We start from the raw sequence: 13,776 nt of genomic DNA on the forward strand, positions 1-13,776 counted from the left end.
ATTTGAGAAAATGCAGATGAGATGATCAGGACAAGTCAAAGGAGGTGCGTAGTCGGATACGGAAATGGCTGCACGTTCCCCAGTGAAAGCCTGCCGGTCGTAGTTTTCATTCCCGTGTCAGGCTGTGGGTTGTGAAAGGCAAAATGTGTGCGGCTCTACTATCGTGGCACCTAAAGGGTTAGCCTAGCAGAGGATGGTTTCGATCCATCGACCTCTGGGTTATGGGCCCAGCACGCTTCCGCTGCGCCACTCTGCTCCGCCTCGCCCCAGATGGGACTCGAACCCACAATCCCTGGCTTAGGAGGCCAGTGCCTTATCCATTAGGCCACTGGGGCTTACCAGCTGCGCTCCATCAGAGCCTTTGCTCCACTGGTATCAAAGGAATGTTTTAAATGTCGGGATAGCCGGACAAAGCCACTGTGTTGAATTTTCGGGTCTCGGGCCCTGAGCTGGCAGAAAGCACTCCAGACTGACTGTGGCAGGTGAGCATGGCTATATTTCCTGATTTGAAATGTTTCCATGTCAGAAGATTGTTTGAAGAGGTGTTTGCATTTTACACGACAGTGTAAAGTGACGGGAAGATCAAGACTAAGTCAAGTGAACGTGTATATAAACGTGGAAGTGGCTACAGGTTCCCCACTCCGAAGCCCCCTCCACTCGCCGTTGTCAGCGCTGGCCCAGACTCTGAGGGAAATGGCGCGCGTCAACGCGCAGGAGAGGCATCTAAAAACTCGGCCTAGCAGAGGTTGGTTTCGATCCATCGACCTCTGGGTTATGGGCCCAGCACGCTTCCGCTGCGCCACTCTACTCTGCCTCAGTTCTGATTGCTTGCTCATTTCCATTAGCTCCAGTGCTCTCCTTGCAGTTTGATTGGATTGCAAGGCAGATTTGAGAAAATGCAGATGAGATGATCAGGACAAGTCAAAGGAGGTGCGTAGTCGGATACGGAAATGGCTGCACGTTCCCCAGTGAAAGCCTGCCGGTCGTAGTTTTCATTCCCGTGTCAGGCTGTGGGTTGTGATAGGCAAAATGTGTGCGGCTCTACTATCGTGGCACCTAAAGGGTTAGCCTAGCAGAGGATGGTTTCGATCCATCGACCTCTGGGTTATGGGCCCAGCACGCTTCCGCTGCGCCACTCTGCTCCGCCTCACCCCAGATGGGACTCGAACCCACAATCCCTGGCTTAGGAGGCCAGTGCCTTATCCATTAGGCCACTGGGGCTTACCAGCTGCGCTCCATCAGAGCCTTTGCTCCACTGGTATCAAAGGAATCTTTTAAATGTCGGGATAGCCGGACAAAGCCACTGTGTTGAATTTTCGGGTCTCGGGCCCTGAGCTGGCAGAAAGCACTCCAGACTGACTGTGGCAGGTGAGCATGGCTATATTTCCTGATTTGAAATGTTTCCATGTCAGAAGATTGTTTGAAGAGGTGTTTGCATTTTACACGACAGTGTAAAGTGACGGGAAGATCAAGACTAAGTCAAGTGAACGTGTATATAAACGTGGAAGTGGCTACAGGTTCCCCACTCCGAAGCCCCCTCCACTCGCCGTTGTCAGCGCTGGCCCAGACTCTGAGGGAAATGGCGCGCGTCAACGCGCAGGAGAGGCATCTAAAAACTCGGCCTAGCAGAGGATGGTTTCGATCCATCGACCTCTGGGTTATGGGCCCAGCACGCTTCCGCTGCGCCACTCTGCTCCGCCTCACCCCAGATGGGACTCGAACCCACAATCCCTGGCTTAGGAGGCCAGTGCCTTATCCATTAGGCCACTGGGGCTTACCAGCTGCGCTCCATCAGAGCCTTTGCTCCACTGGTATCAAAGGAATGTTTTAAATGTCGGGATAGCCGGACAAAGCCACTGTGTTGAATTTTCGGGTCTCGGGCCCTGAGCTGGCAGAAAGCACTCCAGACTGACTGTGGCAGGTGAGCATGGCTATATTTCCTGATTTGAAATGTTTCCATGTCAGAAGATTGTTTGAAGAGGTGTTTGCATTTTACACGACAGTGTAAAGTGACGGGAAGATCGATCAAGACTAAGTCAAGTGAACGTGTATATAAACGTGGAAGTGGCTACAGGTTCCCCACTCCGAAGCCCCCTCCACTCGCCGTTGTCAGCGCTGGCCCAGACTCTGAGGGAAATGGCGCGCGTCAACGCGCAGGAGAGGCATCTAAAAACTCGGCCTAGCAGAGGATGGTTTCGATCCATCGACCTCTGGGTTATGGGCCCAGCACGCTTCAGCTGCGCCACTCTGCTCCGCCTCACCCCAGATGGGACTCGAACCCACAATCCCTGGCTTAGGAGGCCAGTGCCTTATCCATTAGGCCACTGGGGCTTACCAGCTGCCCTCCATCAGAGCCTTTGCTCCACTGGTATCAAAGGAATGTTTTAAATGTCGGGATAGCCGGACAAAGCCACTGTGTTGAATTTTCGGGTCTCGGGCCCTGAGCTGGCAGAAAGCACTCCAGACTGACTGTGGCAGGTGAGCATGGCTATATTTCCTGATTTGAAATGTTTCCATGTCAGAAGATTGTTTGAAGAGGTGTTTGCATTTTACACGACAGTGTAAAGTGACGGGAAGATCAAGACTAAGTCAAGTGAACGTGTATATAAACGTGGAAGTGGCTACAGGTTCCCCACTCCGAAGCCCCCTCCACTCGCCGTTGTCAGCGCTGGCCCAGACTCTGAGGGAAATGGCGCGCGTCAACGCGCAGGAGAGGCATCTAAAAACTCGGCCTAGCAGAGGTTGGTTTCGATCCATCGACCTCTGGGTTATGGGCCCAGCACGCTTCCGCTGCGCCACTCTACTCTGCCTCAGTTCTGATTGCTTGCTCATTTCCATTAGCTCCAGTGCTCTCCTTGCAGTTTGATTGGATTGCAAGGCAGATTTGAGAAAATGCAGATGAGATGATCAGGACAAGTCAAAGGAGGTGCGTAGTCGGATACGGAAATGGCTGCACGTTCCCCAGTGAAAGCCTGCCGGTCGTAGTTTTCATTCCCGTGTCAGGCTGTGGGTTGTGATAGGCAAAATGTGTGCGGCTCTACTATCGTGGCACCTAAAGGGTTAGCCTAGCAGAGGATGGTTTCGATCCATCGACCTCTGGGTTATGGGCCCAGCACGCTTCCGCTGCGCCACTCTGCTCCGCCTCACCCCAGATGGGACTCGAACCCACAATCCCTGGCTTAGGAGGCCAGTGCCTTATCCATTAGGCCACTGGGGCTTACCAGCTGCGCTCCATCAGAGCCTTTGCTCCACTGGTATCAAAGGAATGTTTTAAATGTCGGGATAGCCGGACAAAGCCACTGTGTTGAATTTTCGGGTCTCGGGCCCTGAGCTGGCAGAAAGCACTCAAGACTGACTGTGGCAGGTGAGCATGGCTATATTTCCTGATTTGAAATGTTTCCATGTCAGAAGATTGTTTGAAGAGGTGTTTGCATTTTACACGACAGTGTAAAGTGACGGGAAGATCAAGACTAAGTCAAGTGAACGTGTATATAAACGTGGAAGTGGCTACAGGTTCCCCACTCCGAAGCCCCCTCCACTCGCCGTTGTCAGCGCTGGCCCAGACTCTGAGGGAAATGGCGCGCGTCAACGCGCAGGAGAGGCATCTAAAAACTCGGCCTAGCAGAGGATGGTTTCGATCCATCGACCTCTGGGTTATGGGCCCAGCACGCTTCCGCTGCGCCACTCTGCTCCGCCTCACCCCAGATGGGACTCGAACCCACAATCCCTGGCTTAGGAGGCCAGTGCCTTATCCATTAGGCCACTGGGGCTTACCAGCTGCGCTCCATCAGAGCCTTTGCTCCACTGGTATCAAAGGAATGTTTTAAATGTCGGGATAGCCGGACAAAGCCACTGTGTTGAATTTTCGGGTCTCGGGCCCTGAGCTGGCAGAAAGCACTCCAGACTGACTGTGGCAGGTGAGCATGGCTATATTTCCTGATTTGAAATGTTTCCATGTCAGAAGATTGTTTGAAGAGGTGTTTGCATTTTACACGACAGTGTAAAGTGACGGGAAGATCAAGACTAAGTCAAGTGAACGTGTATATAAACGTGGAAGTGGCTACAGGTTCCCCACTCCGAAGCCCCCTCCACTCGCCGTTGTCAGCGCTGGCCCAGACTCTGAGGGAAATGGCGCGCGTCAACGCGCAGGAGAGGCATCTAAAAACTCGGCCTAGCAGAGGATGGTTTCGATCCATCGACCTCTGGGTTATGGGCCCAGCACGCTTCCGCTGCGCCACTCTGCTCCGCCTCACCCCAGATGGGACTCGAACCCACAATCCCTGGCTTAGGAGGCCAGTGCCTTATCCATTAGGCCACTGGGGCTTACCAGCTGCGCTCCATCAGAGCCTTTGCTCCACTGGTATCAAAGGAATGTTTTAAATGTCGGGATAGCCGGACAAAGCCACTGTGTTGAATTTTCGGGTCTCGGGCCCTGAGCTGGCAGAAAGCACTCCAGACTGACTGTGGCAGGTGAGCATGGCTATATTTCCTGATTTGAAATGTTTCCATGTCAGAAGATTGTTTGAAGAGGTGTTTGCATTTTACACGACAGTGTAAAGTGACGGGAAGATCAAGACTAAGTCAAGTGAACGTGTATATAAACGTGGAAGTGGCTACAGGTTCCCCACTCCGAAGCCCCCTCCACTCGCCGTTGTCAGTGCTGGCCCAGACTCTGAGGGAAATGGCGCGCGTCAACGCGCAGGAGAGGCATCTAAAAACTGGGCCTAGCAGAGGATGGTTTCGATCCATCGACCTCTGGGTTATGGGCCCAGCACGCTTCCGCTGCGCCACTCTGCTCTGCCTCAGTTCTGATTGCCCGCTCATTTCCATTAGCTCCAGTGCTCTCCTTGCAGTTTGATTGGATTGCAAGGCAGATTTGAGAAAATGCAGATGAGATGATCAGGACAAGTCAAAGGAGGTGCGTAGTCGGATACGGAAATGGCTGCACGTTCCCCAGTGAAAGCCTGCCGGTCGTAGTTTTCATTCCCGTGTCAGGCTGTGGGTTGTGAAAGGCAAAATGTGTGCGGCTCTACTATCGTGGCACCTAAAGGGTTAGCCTAGCAGAGGATGGTTTCGATCCATCGACCTCTGGGTTATGGGCCCAGCACGCTTCCGCTGCGCCACTCTGCTCCGCCTCACCCCAGATGGGACTCGAACCCACAATCCCTGGCTTAGGAGGCCAGTGCCTTATCCATTAGGCCACTGGGGCTTACCAGCTGCGCTCCATCAGAGCCTTTGCTCCACTGGTATCAAAGGAATGTTTTAAATGTCGGGATAGCCGGACAAAGCCACTGTGTTGAATTTTCGGGTCTCGGGCCCTGAGCTGGCAGAAAGCACTCCAGACTGACTGTGGCAGGTGAGCATGGCTATATTTCCTGATTTGAAATGTTTCCATGTCAGAAGATTGTTTGAAGAGGTGTTTGCATTTTACACGACAGTGTAAAGTGACGGGAAGATCGATCAAGACTAAGTCAAGTGAACGTGTATATAAACGTGGAAGTGGCTACAGGTTCCCCACTCCGAAGCCCCCTCCACTCGCCGTTGTCAGCGCTGGCCCAGACTCTGAGGGAAATGGCGCGCGTCAACGCGCAGGAGAGGCATCTAAAAACTCGGCCTAGCAGAGGTTGGTTTCGATCCATCGACCTCTGGGTTATGGGCCCAGCACGCTTCCGCTGCGCCACTCTGCTCTGCCTCAGTTCTGATTGCCTGCTCATTTCCATTAGCTCCAGTGCTCTCCTTGCAGTTTGATTGGATTGCAAGGCAGATTTGAGAAAATGCAGATGAGATGATCAGGACAAGTCAAAGGAGGTGCGTAGTCGGATACGGAAATGGCTGCACGTTCCCCAGTGAAAGCCTGCCGGTCGTAGTTTTCATTCCCGTGTCAGGCTGTGGGTTGTGATAGGCAAAATGTGTGCGGCTCTACTATCGTGGCACCTAAAGGGTTAGCCTAGCAGAGGATGGTTTCGATCCATCGACCTCTGGGTTATGGGCCCAGCACGCTTCCGCTGCGCCACTCTGCTCCGCCTCACCCCAGATGGGACTCGAACCCACAATCCCTGGCTTAGGAGGCCAGTGCCTTATCCATTAGGCCACTGGGGCTTACCAGCTGCGCTCCATCAGAGCCTTTGCTCCACTGGTATCAAAGGAATGTTTTAAATGTCGGGATAGCCGGACAAAGCCACTGTGTTGAATTTTCGGGTCTCGGGCCCTGAGCTGGCAGAAAGCACTCCAGACTGACTGTGGCAGGTGAGCATGGCTATATTTCCTGATTTGAAATGTTTCCATGTCAGAAGATTGTTTGAAGAGGTGTTTGCATTTTACACGACAGTGTAAAGTGACGGGAAGATCAAGACTAAGTCAAGTGAACGTGTATATAAACGTGGAAGTGGCTACAGGTTCCCCACTCCGAAGCCCCCTCCACTCGCCGTTGTCAGCGCTGGCCCAGACTCTGAGGGAAATGGCGCGCGTCAACGCGCAGGAGAGGCATCTAAAAACTCGGCCTAGCAGAGGATGGTTTCGATCCATCGACCTCTGGGTTATGGGCCCAGCACGCTTCCGCTGCGCCACTCTGCTCCGCCTCACCCCAGATGGGACTCGAACCCACAATCCCTGGCTTAGGAGGCCAGTGCCTTATCCATTAGGCCACTGGGGCTTACCAGCTGCGCTCCATCAGAGCCTTTGCTCCACTGGTATCAAAGGAATGTTTTAAATGTCGGGATAGCCGGACAAAGCCACTGTGTTGAATTTTCGGGTCTCGGGCCCTGAGCTGGCAGAAAGCACTCCAGACTGACTGTGGCAGGTGAGCATGGCTATATTTCCTGATTTGAAATGTTTCCATGTCAGAAGATTGTTTGAAGAGGTGTTTGCATTTTACACGACAGTGTAAAGTGACGGGAAGATCAAGACTAAGTCAAGTGAACGTGTATATAAACGTGGAAGTGGCTACAGGTTCCCCACTCCGAAGCCCCCTCCACTCGCCGTTGTCAGCGCTGGCCCAGACTCTGAGGGAAATGGCGCGCGTCAACGCGCAGGAGAGGCATCTAAAAACTCGGCCTAGCAGAGGATGGTTTCGATCCATCGACCTCTGGGTTATGGGCCCAGCACGCTTCCGCTGCGCCACTCTGCTCCGCCTCACCCCAGATGGGACTCGAACCCACAATCCCTGGCTTAGGAGGCCAGTGCCTTATCCATTAGGCCACTGGGGCTTACCAGCTGCGCTCCATCAGAGCCTTTGCTCCACTGGTATCAAAGGAATGTTTTAAATGTCGGGATAGCCGGACAAAGCCACTGTGTTGAATTTTCGGGTCTCGGGCCCTGAGCTGGCAGAAAGCACTCCAGACTGACTGTGGCAGGTGAGCATGGCTATATTTCCTGATTTGAAATGTTTCCATGTCAGAAGATTGTTTGAAGAGGTGTTTGCATTTTACACGACAGTGTAAAGTGACGGGAAGATCAAGACTAAGTCAAGTGAACGTGTATATAAACGTGGAAGTGGCTACAGGTTCCCCACTCCGAAGCCCCCTCCACTCGCCGTTGTCAGTGCTGGCCCAGACTCTGAGGGAAATGGCGCGCGTCAACGCGCAGGAGAGGCATCTAAAAACTGGGCCTAGCAGAGGATGGTTTCGATCCATCGACCTCTGGGTTATGGGCCCAGCACGCTTCCGCTGCGCCACTCTGCTCTGCCTCAGTTCTGATTGCCCGCTCATTTCCATTAGCTCCAGTGCTCTCCTTGCAGTTTGATTGGATTGCAAGGCAGATTTGAGAAAATGCAGATGAGATGATCAGGACAAGTCAAAGGAGGTGCGTAGTCGGATACGGAAATGGCTGCACGTTCCCCAGTGAAAGCCTGCCGGTCGTAGTTTTCATTCCCGTGTCAGGCTGTGGGTTGTGAAAGGCAAAATGTGTGCGGCTCTACTATCGTGGCACCTAAAGGGTTAGCCTAGCAGAGGATGGTTTCGATCCATCGACCTCTGGGTTATGGGCCCAGCACGCTTCCGCTGCGCCACTCTGCTCCGCCTCGCCCCAGATGGGACTCGAACCCACAATCCCTGGCTTAGGAGGCCAGTGCCTTATCCATTAGGCCACTGGGGCTTACCAGCTGCGCTCCATCAGAGCCTTTGCTCCACTGGTATCAAAGGAATGTTTTAAATGTCGGGATAGCCGGACAAAGCCACTGTGTTGAATTTTCGGGTCTCGGGCCCTGAGCTGGCAGAAAGCACTCCAGACTGACTGTGGCAGGTGAGCATGGCTATATTTCCTGATTTGAAATGTTTCCATGTCAGAAGATTGTTTGAAGAGGTGTTTGCATTTTACACGACAGTGTAAAGTGACGGGAAGATCAAGACTAAGTCAAGTGAACGTGTATATAAACGTGGAAGTGGCTACAGGTTCCCCACTCCGAAGCCCCCTCCACTCGCCGTTGTCAGCGCTGGCCCAGACTCTGAGGGAAATGGCGCGCGTCAACGCGCAGGAGAGGCATCTAAAAACTCGGCCTAGCAGAGGTTGGTTTCGATCCATCGACCTCTGGGTTATGGGCCCAGCACACTTCCGCTGCGCCACTCTACTCTGCCTCAGTTCTGATTGCTTGCTCATTTCCATTAGCTCCAGTGCTCTCCTTGCAGTTTGATTGGATTGCAAGGCAGATTTGAGAAAATGCAGATGAGATGATCAGGACAAGTCAAAGGAGGTGCGTAGTCGGATACGGAAATGGCTGCACGTTCCCCAGTGAAAGCCTGCCGGTCGTAGTTTTCATTCCCGTGTCAGGCTGTGGGTTGTGATTGGCAAAATGTGTGCGGCTCTACTATCGTGGCACCTAAAGGGTTAGCCTAGCAGAGGATGGTTTCGATCCATCGACCTCTGGGTTATGGGCCCAGCACGCTTCCGCTGCGCCACTCTGCTCCGCCTCACCCCAGATGGGACTCGAACCCACAATCCCTGGCTTAGGAGGCCAGTGCCTTATCCATTAGGCCACTGGGGCTTACCAGCTGCGCTCCATCAGAGCCTTTGCTCCACTGGTATCAAAGGAATGTTTTAAATGTCGGGATAGCCGGACAAAGCCACTGTGTTGAATTTTCGGGTCTCGGGCCCTGAGCTGGCAGAAAGCACTCCAGACTGACTGTGGCAGGTGAGCATGGCTATATTTCCTGATTTGAAATGTTTCCATGTCAGAAGATTGTTTGAAGAGGTGTTTGCATTTTACACGACAGTGTAAAGTGACGGGAAGATCAAGACTAAGTCAAGTGAACGTGTATATAAACGTGGAAGTGGCTACAGGTTCCCCACTCCGAAGCCCCCTCCACTCGCCGTTGTCAGCGCTGGCCCAGACTCTGAGGGAAATGGCGCGCGTCAACGCGCAGGAGAGGCATCTAAAAACTCGGCCTAGCAGAGGATGGTTTCGATCGATCCATCGACCTCTGGGTTATGGGCCCAGCACGCTTCCGCTGCGCCACTCTGCTCCGCCTCACCCCAGATGGGACTCGAACCCACAATCCCTGGCTTAGGAGGCCAGTGCCTTATCCATTAGGCCACTGGGGCTTACCAGCTGCCCTCCATCAGAGCCTTTGCTCCACTGGTATCAAAGGAATGTTTTAAATGTCGGGATAGCCGGACAAAGCCACTGTGTTGAATTTTCGGGTCTCGGGCCCTGAGCTGGCAGAAAGCACTCCAGACTGACTGTGGCAGGTGAGCATGGCTATATTTCCTGATTTGAAATGTTTCCATGTCAGAAGATTGTTTGAAGAGGTGTTTGCATTTTACACGACAGTGTAAAGTGACGGGAAGATCAAGACTAAGTCAAGTGAACGTGTATATAAACGTGGAAGTGGCTACAGGTTCCCCACTCCGAAGCCCCCTCCACTCGCCGTTGTCAGTGCTGGCCCAGACTCTGAGGGAAATGGCGCGCGTCAACGCGCAGGAGAGGCATCTAAAAACTCGGCCTAGCAGAGGTTGGTTTCGATCCATCGACCTCTGGGTTATGGGCCCAGCACGCTTCCGCTGCGCCACTCTACTCTGCCTCAGTTCTGATTGCTTGCTCATTTCCATTAGCTCCAGTGCTCTCCTTGCAGTTTGATTGGATTGCAAGGCAGATTTGAGAAAATGCAGATGAGATGATCAGGACAAGTCAAAGGAGGTGCGTAGTCGGATACGGAAATGGCTGCACGTTCCCCAGTGAAAGCCTGCCGGTCGTAGTTTTCATTCCCGTGTCAGGCTGTGGGTTGTGATAGGCAAAATGTGTGCGGCTCTACTATCGTGGCACCTAAAGGGTTAGCCTAGCAGAGGATGGTTTCGATCCATCGACCTCTGGGTTATGGGCCCAGCACGCTTCCGCTGCGCCACTCTGCTCCGCCTCACCCCAGATGGGACTCGAACCCACAATCCCTGGCTTAGGAGGCCAGTGCCTTATCCATTAGGCCACTGGGGCTTACCAGCTGCGCTCCATCAGAGCCTTTGCTCCACTGGTATCAAAGGAATGTTTTAAATGTCGGGATAGCCGGACAAAGCCACTGTGTTGAATTTTCGGGTCTCGGGCCCTGAGCTGGCAGAAAGCACTCAAGACTGACTGTGGCAGGTGAGCATGGCTATATTTCCTGATTTGAAATGTTTCCATGTCAGAAGATTGTTTGAAGAGGTGTTTGCATTTTACACGACAGTGTAAAGTGACGGGAAGATCAAGACTAAGTCAAGTGAACGTGTATATAAACGTGGAAGTGGCTACAGGTTCCCCACTCCGAAGCCCCCTCCACTCGCCGTTGTCAGCGCTGGCCCAGACTCTGAGGGAAATGGCGCGCGTCAACGCGCAGGAGAGGCATCTAAAAACTCGGCCTAGCAGAGGATGGTTTCGATCCATCGACCTCTGGGTTATGGGCCCAGCACGCTTCCGCTGCGCCACTCTGCTCCGCCTCACCCCAGATGGGACTCGAACCCACAATCCCTGGCTTAGGAGGCCAGTGCCTTATCCATTAGGCCACTGGGGCTTACCAGCTGCGCTCCATCAGAGCCTTTGCTCCACTGGTATCAAAGGAATGTTTTAAATGTCGGGATAGCCGGACAAAGCCACTGTGTTGAATTTTCGGGTCTCGGGCCCTGAGCTGGCAGAAAGCACTCCAGACTGACTGTGGCAGGTGAGCATGGCTATATTTCCTGATTTGAAATGTTTCCATGTCAGAAGATTGTTTGAAGAGGTGTTTGCATTTTACACGACAGTGTAAAGTGACGGGAAGATCAAGACTAAGTCAAGTGAACGTGTATATAAACGTGGAAGTGGCTACAGGTTCCCCACTCCGAAGCCCCCTCCACTCGCCGTTGTCAGCGCTGGCCCAGACTCTGAGGGAAATGGCGCGCGTCAACGCGCAGGAGAGGCATCTAAAAACTCGGCCTAGCAGAGGATGGTTTCGATCCATCGACCTCTGGGTTATGGGCCCAGCACGCTTCCGCTGCGCCACTCTGCTCCGCCTCACCCCAGATGGGACTCGAACCCACAATCCCTGGCTTAGGAGGCCAGTGCCTTATCCATTAGGCCACTGGGGCTTACCAGCTGCGCTCCATCAGAGCCTTTGCTCCACTGGTATCAAAGGAATGTTTTAAATGTCGGGATAGCTGGACAAAGCCACTGTGTTGAATTTTCGGGTCTCGGGCCCTGAGCTGGCAGAAAGCACTCCAGACTGACTGTGGCAGGTGAGCATGGCTATATTTCCTGATTTGAAATGTTTCCATGTCAGAAGATTGTTTGAAGAGGTGTTTGCATTTTACACGACAGTGTAAAGTGACGGGAAGATCAAGACTAAGTCAAGTGAACGTGTATATAAACGTGGAAGTGGCTACAGGTTCCCCACTCCGAAGCCCCCTCCACTCGCCGTTGTCAGCGCTGGCCCAGACTCTGAGGGAAATGGCGCGCGTCAACGCGCAGGAGAGGCATCTAAAAACTCGGCCTAGCAGAGGATGGTTTCGATCCATCGACCTCTGGGTTATGGGCCCAGCACGCTTCCGCTGCGCCACTCTGCTCTGCCTCACTTCTGATTGCCTGCTCATTTCCATTAGCTCCAGTGCTCTCCTTGCAGTTTGATTGGATTGCAAGGCAGATTTGAGAAAATGCAGATGAGATGATCAGGACAAGTCAAAGGAGGTGCGTAGTCGGATACGGAAATGGCTGCACGTTCCCCAGTGAAAGCCTGCCGGTCGTAGTTTTCATTCCCGTGTCAGGCTGTGGGTTGTGAAAGGCAAAATGTGTGCGGCTCTACTATCGTGGCACCTAAAGGGTTTGCCTAGCAGAGGATGGTTTCGATCCATCGACCTCTGGGTTATGGGCCCAGCACGCTTCCGCTGCGCCACTCTGCTCCGCCTCACCCCAGATGGGACTCGAACCCACAATTCCTGGCTTATGAGGCCAGTGCCTTATGCATTAGGCCACTGGGGCTTACCAGCTGTGCTCCATCAGAGCCTTTGCTCCACTGGTATCAAAGGAATCTTTTAAATGTCGGGATAGCCGGACAAAGCCACTGTGTTGAATTTTCGGGTCTCGGGCCCTGAGCTGGCAGAAAGCACTCCAGACTGACTGTGGCAGGTGAGCATGGCTATATTTCCTGATTTGAAATGTTTCCATGTCAGAAGATTGTTTGAAGAGGTGTTTGCATTTTACACGACAGTGTAAAGTGACGGGAAGATCAAGACTAAGTCAAGTGAACGTGTATATAAACGTGGAAGTGGCTACAGGTTCCCCACTCCGAAGCCCCCTCCACTCGCCGTTGTCAGCGCTGGCCCAGACTCTGAGGGAAATGGCGCGCGTCAACGCGCAGGAGAGGCCTCTAAAAACTCGGCCTAGCAGAGGATGGTTTCGATCGATCCATCGACCTCTGGGTTATGGGCCCAGCACGCTTCCGCTGCGCCACTCTGCTCCGCCTCACCCCAGATGGGACTCGAACCCACAATCCCTGGCTTAGGAGGCCAGTGCCTTATCCATTAGGCCACTGGGGCTTACCAGCTGCGCTCCATCAGAGCCTTTGCTCCACTGGTATCAAAGGAATGTTTTAAATGTCGGGGTAGCCGGACAAAGCCACTGTGTTGAATTTTCGGGTCTCGGGCCCTGAGCTGGCAGAAAGCACTCCAGACTGACTGTGGCAGGTGAGCATGGCTATATTTCCTGATTTGAAATGTTTCCATGTCAGAAGATTGTTTGAAGAGGTGTTTGCATTTTACACGACAGTGTAAAGTGACGGGAAGATCAAGACTAAGTCAAGTGAACGTGTATATAAACGTGGAAGTGGCTACAGGTTCCCCACTCCGAAGCCCCCTCCACTCGCCGTTGTCAGCGCTGGCCCAGACTCTGAGGGAAATGGCGCGCGTCAACGCGCAGGAGAGGCATCTAAAAACTCGGCCTAGCAGAGGTTGGTTTCGATCCATCGACCTCTGGGTTATGGGCCCAGCACGCTTCCGCTGCGCCACTCTACTCTGCCTCAGTTCTGATTGCTTGCTCATTTCCATTAGCTCCAGTGCTCTCCTTGCAGTTTGATTGGATTGCAAGGCAGATTTGAGAAAATGCAGATGAGATGATCAGGACAAGTCAAAGGAGGTGCGTAGTCGGATACGGAAATGGCTGCACGTTCCCCAGTGAAAGCCTGCCGGTCGTAGTTTTCATTCCCGTGTCAGGCTGTGGGTTGTGATAGGCAAAATGTGTGCGGCTCTACTATCGTGGCACCTAAAGGGTTAGCCTAGCAGAGGATGGTTTCGATCCATCGACCTCTGGGTTATGGGCCCAGCACGCTTCCGCTGCGCCACTCTGCT

General features: G+C 53.1%; 38 non-coding genes across 38 annotated transcripts; all 38 read right to left on the reverse strand.

Annotated features, from left to right (window-relative positions):
* Positions 1-184: 184 nt before the first annotated feature.
* Positions 185-256, reverse strand: trnam-cau (transfer RNA methionine (anticodon CAU)). Its single transcript has one exon. It is a non-coding gene; the product is annotated as a tRNA-Met (tRNA).
* A 6-nt stretch (positions 257-262) lies between these two features.
* trnar-ccu (transfer RNA arginine (anticodon CCU)) lies at positions 263-335 on the reverse strand. Its single transcript has one exon. It is a non-coding gene; the product is annotated as a tRNA-Arg (tRNA).
* Positions 336-1,070: 735 nt separating this feature from the next.
* Positions 1,071-1,142, reverse strand: trnam-cau (transfer RNA methionine (anticodon CAU)). Its single transcript has one exon. It is a non-coding gene; the product is annotated as a tRNA-Met (tRNA).
* Positions 1,143-1,148: 6 nt separating this feature from the next.
* On the reverse strand, positions 1,149-1,221 carry trnar-ccu (transfer RNA arginine (anticodon CCU)). Its single transcript has one exon. It is a non-coding gene; the product is annotated as a tRNA-Arg (tRNA).
* A 402-nt stretch (positions 1,222-1,623) lies between these two features.
* On the reverse strand, positions 1,624-1,695 carry trnam-cau (transfer RNA methionine (anticodon CAU)). The gene has a single exon. It is a non-coding gene; the product is annotated as a tRNA-Met (tRNA).
* A 6-nt stretch (positions 1,696-1,701) lies between these two features.
* On the reverse strand, positions 1,702-1,774 carry trnar-ccu (transfer RNA arginine (anticodon CCU)). The gene has a single exon. It is a non-coding gene; the product is annotated as a tRNA-Arg (tRNA).
* Positions 1,775-2,258: 484 nt separating this feature from the next.
* Positions 2,259-2,331, reverse strand: trnar-ccu (transfer RNA arginine (anticodon CCU)). The gene has a single exon. It is a non-coding gene; the product is annotated as a tRNA-Arg (tRNA).
* A 735-nt stretch (positions 2,332-3,066) lies between these two features.
* trnam-cau (transfer RNA methionine (anticodon CAU)) lies at positions 3,067-3,138 on the reverse strand. Its single transcript has one exon. It is a non-coding gene; the product is annotated as a tRNA-Met (tRNA).
* A 6-nt stretch (positions 3,139-3,144) lies between these two features.
* Positions 3,145-3,217, reverse strand: trnar-ccu (transfer RNA arginine (anticodon CCU)). The gene has a single exon. It is a non-coding gene; the product is annotated as a tRNA-Arg (tRNA).
* Positions 3,218-3,619: 402 nt separating this feature from the next.
* trnam-cau (transfer RNA methionine (anticodon CAU)) lies at positions 3,620-3,691 on the reverse strand. The gene has a single exon. It is a non-coding gene; the product is annotated as a tRNA-Met (tRNA).
* Positions 3,692-3,697: 6 nt separating this feature from the next.
* Positions 3,698-3,770, reverse strand: trnar-ccu (transfer RNA arginine (anticodon CCU)). The gene has a single exon. It is a non-coding gene; the product is annotated as a tRNA-Arg (tRNA).
* Positions 3,771-4,172: 402 nt separating this feature from the next.
* trnam-cau (transfer RNA methionine (anticodon CAU)) lies at positions 4,173-4,244 on the reverse strand. Its single transcript has one exon. It is a non-coding gene; the product is annotated as a tRNA-Met (tRNA).
* A 6-nt stretch (positions 4,245-4,250) lies between these two features.
* On the reverse strand, positions 4,251-4,323 carry trnar-ccu (transfer RNA arginine (anticodon CCU)). The gene has a single exon. It is a non-coding gene; the product is annotated as a tRNA-Arg (tRNA).
* A 402-nt stretch (positions 4,324-4,725) lies between these two features.
* trnam-cau (transfer RNA methionine (anticodon CAU)) lies at positions 4,726-4,797 on the reverse strand. Its single transcript has one exon. It is a non-coding gene; the product is annotated as a tRNA-Met (tRNA).
* Positions 4,798-5,058: 261 nt separating this feature from the next.
* Positions 5,059-5,130, reverse strand: trnam-cau (transfer RNA methionine (anticodon CAU)). The gene has a single exon. It is a non-coding gene; the product is annotated as a tRNA-Met (tRNA).
* Positions 5,131-5,136: 6 nt separating this feature from the next.
* Positions 5,137-5,209, reverse strand: trnar-ccu (transfer RNA arginine (anticodon CCU)). The gene has a single exon. It is a non-coding gene; the product is annotated as a tRNA-Arg (tRNA).
* A 739-nt stretch (positions 5,210-5,948) lies between these two features.
* On the reverse strand, positions 5,949-6,020 carry trnam-cau (transfer RNA methionine (anticodon CAU)). Its single transcript has one exon. It is a non-coding gene; the product is annotated as a tRNA-Met (tRNA).
* Positions 6,021-6,026: 6 nt separating this feature from the next.
* trnar-ccu (transfer RNA arginine (anticodon CCU)) lies at positions 6,027-6,099 on the reverse strand. The gene has a single exon. It is a non-coding gene; the product is annotated as a tRNA-Arg (tRNA).
* A 402-nt stretch (positions 6,100-6,501) lies between these two features.
* On the reverse strand, positions 6,502-6,573 carry trnam-cau (transfer RNA methionine (anticodon CAU)). Its single transcript has one exon. It is a non-coding gene; the product is annotated as a tRNA-Met (tRNA).
* Positions 6,574-6,579: 6 nt separating this feature from the next.
* On the reverse strand, positions 6,580-6,652 carry trnar-ccu (transfer RNA arginine (anticodon CCU)). Its single transcript has one exon. It is a non-coding gene; the product is annotated as a tRNA-Arg (tRNA).
* A 402-nt stretch (positions 6,653-7,054) lies between these two features.
* Positions 7,055-7,126, reverse strand: trnam-cau (transfer RNA methionine (anticodon CAU)). Its single transcript has one exon. It is a non-coding gene; the product is annotated as a tRNA-Met (tRNA).
* Positions 7,127-7,132: 6 nt separating this feature from the next.
* trnar-ccu (transfer RNA arginine (anticodon CCU)) lies at positions 7,133-7,205 on the reverse strand. The gene has a single exon. It is a non-coding gene; the product is annotated as a tRNA-Arg (tRNA).
* A 402-nt stretch (positions 7,206-7,607) lies between these two features.
* On the reverse strand, positions 7,608-7,679 carry trnam-cau (transfer RNA methionine (anticodon CAU)). The gene has a single exon. It is a non-coding gene; the product is annotated as a tRNA-Met (tRNA).
* A 261-nt stretch (positions 7,680-7,940) lies between these two features.
* On the reverse strand, positions 7,941-8,012 carry trnam-cau (transfer RNA methionine (anticodon CAU)). Its single transcript has one exon. It is a non-coding gene; the product is annotated as a tRNA-Met (tRNA).
* Positions 8,013-8,018: 6 nt separating this feature from the next.
* trnar-ccu (transfer RNA arginine (anticodon CCU)) lies at positions 8,019-8,091 on the reverse strand. Its single transcript has one exon. It is a non-coding gene; the product is annotated as a tRNA-Arg (tRNA).
* Positions 8,092-8,826: 735 nt separating this feature from the next.
* trnam-cau (transfer RNA methionine (anticodon CAU)) lies at positions 8,827-8,898 on the reverse strand. Its single transcript has one exon. It is a non-coding gene; the product is annotated as a tRNA-Met (tRNA).
* Positions 8,899-8,904: 6 nt separating this feature from the next.
* trnar-ccu (transfer RNA arginine (anticodon CCU)) lies at positions 8,905-8,977 on the reverse strand. The gene has a single exon. It is a non-coding gene; the product is annotated as a tRNA-Arg (tRNA).
* Positions 8,978-9,461: 484 nt separating this feature from the next.
* On the reverse strand, positions 9,462-9,534 carry trnar-ccu (transfer RNA arginine (anticodon CCU)). Its single transcript has one exon. It is a non-coding gene; the product is annotated as a tRNA-Arg (tRNA).
* Positions 9,535-10,269: 735 nt separating this feature from the next.
* trnam-cau (transfer RNA methionine (anticodon CAU)) lies at positions 10,270-10,341 on the reverse strand. Its single transcript has one exon. It is a non-coding gene; the product is annotated as a tRNA-Met (tRNA).
* Positions 10,342-10,347: 6 nt separating this feature from the next.
* Positions 10,348-10,420, reverse strand: trnar-ccu (transfer RNA arginine (anticodon CCU)). Its single transcript has one exon. It is a non-coding gene; the product is annotated as a tRNA-Arg (tRNA).
* A 402-nt stretch (positions 10,421-10,822) lies between these two features.
* On the reverse strand, positions 10,823-10,894 carry trnam-cau (transfer RNA methionine (anticodon CAU)). The gene has a single exon. It is a non-coding gene; the product is annotated as a tRNA-Met (tRNA).
* A 6-nt stretch (positions 10,895-10,900) lies between these two features.
* trnar-ccu (transfer RNA arginine (anticodon CCU)) lies at positions 10,901-10,973 on the reverse strand. Its single transcript has one exon. It is a non-coding gene; the product is annotated as a tRNA-Arg (tRNA).
* Positions 10,974-11,375: 402 nt separating this feature from the next.
* trnam-cau (transfer RNA methionine (anticodon CAU)) lies at positions 11,376-11,447 on the reverse strand. The gene has a single exon. It is a non-coding gene; the product is annotated as a tRNA-Met (tRNA).
* A 6-nt stretch (positions 11,448-11,453) lies between these two features.
* Positions 11,454-11,526, reverse strand: trnar-ccu (transfer RNA arginine (anticodon CCU)). The gene has a single exon. It is a non-coding gene; the product is annotated as a tRNA-Arg (tRNA).
* Positions 11,527-11,928: 402 nt separating this feature from the next.
* Positions 11,929-12,000, reverse strand: trnam-cau (transfer RNA methionine (anticodon CAU)). The gene has a single exon. It is a non-coding gene; the product is annotated as a tRNA-Met (tRNA).
* A 261-nt stretch (positions 12,001-12,261) lies between these two features.
* Positions 12,262-12,333, reverse strand: trnam-cau (transfer RNA methionine (anticodon CAU)). Its single transcript has one exon. It is a non-coding gene; the product is annotated as a tRNA-Met (tRNA).
* A 563-nt stretch (positions 12,334-12,896) lies between these two features.
* Positions 12,897-12,969, reverse strand: trnar-ccu (transfer RNA arginine (anticodon CCU)). The gene has a single exon. It is a non-coding gene; the product is annotated as a tRNA-Arg (tRNA).
* Positions 12,970-13,704: 735 nt separating this feature from the next.
* trnam-cau (transfer RNA methionine (anticodon CAU)) lies at positions 13,705-13,776 on the reverse strand. The gene has a single exon. It is a non-coding gene; the product is annotated as a tRNA-Met (tRNA).

The sequence above is a fragment of the Alosa pseudoharengus genome, unplaced genomic scaffold (genome assembly GCF_046254945.1).
Source record: "Alosa pseudoharengus isolate Yale_2024_CS ecotype anadromous, Long Island Sound unplaced genomic scaffold, YU_APseudo_1.1 YU_APseudo_1.1_scf_23, whole genome shotgun sequence".
Classification (NCBI taxonomy): domain Eukaryota; kingdom Metazoa; phylum Chordata; class Actinopteri; order Clupeiformes; family Clupeidae; genus Alosa; species Alosa pseudoharengus.